Below are 5,000 nucleotides of genomic sequence, written 5' to 3'. Positions count from 1 at the left end.
AACCATGGTAGGCGCAGAACCTACCATCGACAGTTGATAAGGCAGACATTTGAAAGATGCGTCGCCGGTACGAGGACCGTGCGATCAGCCCAAAGTTATTCAGAGTCACCAAGGCAAACGGACCGGACGAGCCGACCGATTGGTTTTGATCTAATAAAAGCGTCCCTTCCATCTCTGGTCGGGACTCTGTTTGCATGTATTAGCTCTAGAATTACCACAGTTATCCAAGTAACGTGGGTACGATCTAAGGAACCATAACTGATTTAATGAGCCATTCGCGGTTTCACCTTAATGCGGCTTGTACTGAGACATGCATGGCTTAATCTTTGAGACAAGCATATGACTACTGGCAGGATCAACCAGGGAGCTGCGTCAACTAGAGCTGAGCAGCCGGCCGCCCGGGAGTGTGTCCCGGGGGCCCGCGCGAACACGCAAGCGTCCGCTCAATCATTCTGCAAACAGGAGGAGGCTGAGCTCCCCTGCACAATACACCTCGAAACCCTCTCAGGTCCCGGCGGCGCGCAGCGCCGTCCCAAGTACTTGGTCGGGTTCGAGAGAGGCGCAATCGCCCGGAGTTAGGCGAGTAGACGCTTTCGGTGCGACCACCCGTGCTCCCAACTGAGCTTGCCGCTGCCGACAGAGGCCCGGGAGCGTGCTGTCGTGGCATTGCCGGCGGGAGACAACACGCGCCACCTACGGTGACCGGCAGCTCCAACGCCAGCGCCACAGAAGGACAAAAGCCCCACTTGGGTGCCGAAGCGAACTCTCCCAGCACAGCGCACGCGCCAACACATCCGCACAGCTGCGATACAAACCACCAGCGAGAACCGCTGGGGCGACCGAGCAGCAGACGGCGTCGGGGCGCCGAGCGCCGGGCGGCAGCGCATCCTCAACGCACACAGTCCTCAATCGGACCAGCACACTGAAGATGTCCACCGCGCTTCGCACCGGGCCCGCGAGGACCTACTTTGGCCGCACGGCGCCGCGCGCAGGGTGCGCCGGCGCGCAGCTGCGACGCCTGCCGCGTCCGTCGGCCGGCGCGCCTGCCACTGGCCGCCCCCACCAGCCGGCTGTAGCGCGTGCGCCCACGCACCGCGCGGCCAGCACGCCGGGAGGCGCCCCCTCACCGGCCGGGGACGGTCCCACCCAGCCACCGCCGCGTATCGCTTCACACCCAGATGCCGTTCAGTTTCGTCGGCATGGTGGGTATCGCTGGAACAACCGGTTAGTACCTCAACCTATCGTCGCCATCACCGATTCACCCCTAGCGAGAACAACCGCACCACAACAGGTTACCATTTGTTCATTTGCGTAACTTCACCAGAAAACGCAGGCGTCCATCGCCATTTGCAACTTCCACGATTATTGCATGCCTGTGTCAGGTGTCACGCCACACTACGTCTGCCCACATACACGCAACAAAATGTGCACGCCTAGACAATACGTGGAAGGTGGCCCCCGTACGTATGCGATGTCCATTGCTCGAACGACTGTCAACCGGCCTCTGTAGCATGTCGCAGATATGGAACGCGGTGCACCATGCCATCACGGTGTGTGAGGAGAGACGACTAGGTCCGAATACATCAACAGACAGCTCATGCTGATCGCCATCCACGGCGTCCGTTCCTCCCACACGTCTCTATGGCGTACCACACTGCAATCCAGCTCTCATAGGGAGACGACACGTAGCTGCGTGCACAATATTTGCACTGTATGGTCCGCCGTTTTTGGGCGCAGTCGTTGTACGGTCACACATGTGCCACGATGTATCATTCAGTACATAAGGACGAATGTGCAGTACAGATTGTGGTTTACGCGTACGACATTAGCGGACAGTTGACACAGGCCGCACCACAACGTAGCCTGAGTACGTCGCATGCGGAGGGCATTGAACATGCAAAGTTCTCACCAACCAGCTTGCGAAGGCAGGGGGCAAGGTGGGGACGTGGGGAGGGGCGGCATGTACGTCCTGCTGCCATCCACATTACAGTGTACAGCAGGAGCATGTGGAAAGTGAGCAAGACTTGCAAGGTGTTTAACATGAAGCGATACACAGGGGAGCGGGGAGTGCGAGTAGCGAACTATATTGCGAGGGTTGCGGGTGGGCAACACTACACTAATTGAACGAGTCGTATAACAATTACAGAGCAGGTTTAGGCGACAACGTGGGTTACGTTAGGCGACAACGTGGGTTACGTTAGGCGACAACGTGGGTTAGGTTAAGGCACGACGTGGGTTAGGTTAAGGCACGACATGGGTTAGGTTAAGGCACGACATGGGTTAGGTTAAGGCACGACATGGGTTAGGTTAAGGCACAACATGGGTTAGGTTAAGGCACAACATGGGTTAGGTTAAGGCACAACATGGGTTAGGTTAAGGCACAACATGGGTTAGGTTAAGGCACAACATGGGTTAGGTTAAGGCACAACATGGGTTAGGTTAAGGCACAACATGGGTTAGGTTAAGGCACAACATGGGTTAGGTTAAGGCACAACATGGGTTAGGTTAAGGCACAACATGGGTTAGGTTAAGGCACAACATGGGTTAGGTTAAGGCACAACATGGGTTAGGTTAAGGCACAACATGGGTTAGGTTAAGGCACAACATGGGTTAGGTTAAGGCACAACATGGGTTAGGTTAAGGCACAACATGGGTTAGGTTAAGGCACAACATGGGTTAGGTTAAGGCACAACATGGGTTAGGTTAAGGCACAACATGGGTTAGGTTAAGGCACAACATGGGTTAGGTTAAGGCACAACATGGGTTAGGTTAAGGCACAACATGGGTTAGGTTAAGGCACAACATGGGTTAGGTTAAGGCACAACATGGGTTAGGTTAAGGCACAACATAGGTTAGGTTAAGGCACAACATGGGTTAGGTTAAGGCACAACATGGGTTAGGTTAAGGCACAACATGGGTTAGGTTAAGGCACAACATGGGTTAGGTTAAGGCACAACATGGGTTAGGTTAAGGCACAACATGGGTTAGGTTAAGGCACAACATGGGTTAGGTTAAGGCACAACATGGGTTAGGTTAAGGCACAACATGGGTTAGGTTAAGGCACAACATGGGTTAGGTTAAGGCACAACATGGGTTAGGTTAAGGCACAACATGGGTTAGGTTAAGGCACAACATGGGTTAGGTTAAGGCACAACATGGGTTAGGTTAAGGCACAACATGGGTTAGGTTAAGGCACAACATGGGTTAGGTTAAGGCACAACATGGGTTAGGTTAAGGCACAACATGGGTTAGGTTAAGGCACAACATGGGTTAGGTTAAGGCACAACATGGGTTAGGTTAAGGCACAACATGGGTTAGGTTAAGGCACAACATGGGTTAGGTTAAGGCACAACATGGGTTAGGTTAAGGCACAACATGGGTTAGGTTAAGGCACAACATGGGTTAGGTTAAGGCACAACATGGGTTAGGTTAAGGCACAACATGGGTTAGGTTAAGGCACAACATAGGTTAGGTTAAGGCACAACATAGGTTAGGTTAAGGCACAACATAGGTTAGGTTAAGGCACAACATAGGTTAGGTTAAGGCACAACATGGGTTAGGTTAAGGCACAACATGGGTTAGGTTAAGGCACAACATGGGTTAGGTTAAGGCACAACATGGGTTAGGTTAAGGCACAACATGGGTTAGGTTAAGGCACAACATGGGTTAGGTTAAGGCACAACATGGGTTAGGTTAAGGCACAACATGGGTTAGGTTAAGGCACAACATGGGTTAGGTTAAGGCACAACATGGGTTAGGTTAAGGCACAACATGGGTTAGGTTAAGGCACAACATGGGTTAGGTTAAGGCACAACATGGGTTAGGTTAAGGCACAACATGGGTTAGGTTAAGGCACAACATGGGTTAGGTTAAGGCACAACATGGGTTAGGTTAAGGCACAACATAGGTTAGGTTAAGGCACAACATAGGTTAGGTTAAGGCACAACATAGGTTAGGTTAAGGCACAACATAGGTTAGGTTAAGGCACAACATAGGTTAGGTTAAGGCACAACATAGGTTAGGTTAAGGCACAACATAGGTTAGGTTAAGGCACAACATAGGTTAGGTTAAGGCACAACATAGGTTAGGTTAAGGCACAACATAGGTTAGGTTAAGGTACAACATAGGTTAGGTTAAGGTACAACATAGGTTAGGTTAGGTTAGGTTACACGTTGTTGTAAGGAAAGGTGTAGGGGGGGGCGGGGGCGGCAGGTTCGTTGATAGTGATTATAGTAAGTGAATGCTTGTGACATGATCAGATTTGTCACGTCAGGATGCACCTTTGGCTTATTAGAGGCGGCGCTCCAATTCTATGCTTGTGTCAGACCTGTGTCTTTGACTCATGTCATTGTTTGTGCGCTGTGACAGGAGGTACTATTGTGATGTTGGGTGCACCGTTGTATAGGACATGTGTGGGTGTTGGTGCCTGATCTGCGCAATGGTGGATGTCGAAAGGGTGGGATATTGTATTTTCCGCATGGACCTCCTGGTCTGGTTGTGATAGTGTGGATTGTGTAATGTGGCGGAGAGGATGCACTGGATGTTGTTCCATGCTGGTGCTTACATATTGTATGTGCGCCCGTTAGAAGCAGAGAGTGGTGCGTGATCAGAGTGGCTGGCTGACGTGTGGTTCCCATTGTGGGCAGACTCTTTCAGCATGTATACGGACAGTTGTATATATATTCTGTAGTTTGATGGCTCTGCATTGATTACTAATCAGCGCCGTGTGTACGGGTAATCTGGTTCCAGTCCAAAATGTTCCATCTGTGTACATTAGTGACAAAGACTCCCCTCATGCAGTGGGGCTCGGTCTGTTATAACTCTTCCGCGTAATATATTTGCCCCACGTTTTTGCGACTGCGAGTGCGAGTGCAACGCGCATGGGGACCGACATGCTGATGGCTCGGTATCGGACGCCGTACAGTGAGCAACGCGATCGCGTCTCTCGCTCGTAAGTGGTACAGGTCGCGGCTCATGTATAGGGACAGCGGGAATGTCGC

At 51.8% G+C, this 5,000-nt stretch overlaps 1 non-coding gene across 1 annotated transcript in view; it reads right to left on the bottom strand.

Annotated features, from left to right (window-relative positions):
* Positions 1-366, bottom strand: part of LOC124774679 — a 1,909-nt gene extending 1,543 nt beyond the window's left edge. The window contains exon 1 of the ribosomal RNA XR_007015428.1: positions 1-366. This exon is cut by the window's left edge and continues 1,543 nt beyond it. This is a non-coding gene — a ribosomal RNA (small subunit ribosomal RNA).
* Positions 367-5,000: the final 4,634 nt, after the last annotated feature.

The sequence above is a fragment of the Schistocerca piceifrons genome, unplaced genomic scaffold (assembly GCF_021461385.2).
Source record: "Schistocerca piceifrons isolate TAMUIC-IGC-003096 unplaced genomic scaffold, iqSchPice1.1 HiC_scaffold_968, whole genome shotgun sequence".
Taxonomy (NCBI): Eukaryota; Metazoa; Arthropoda; class Insecta; order Orthoptera; family Acrididae; genus Schistocerca; species Schistocerca piceifrons.
Note: the sequence above shows the minus strand (reverse complement) of the source record. Positions and strands in the feature narration are given on the sequence as shown.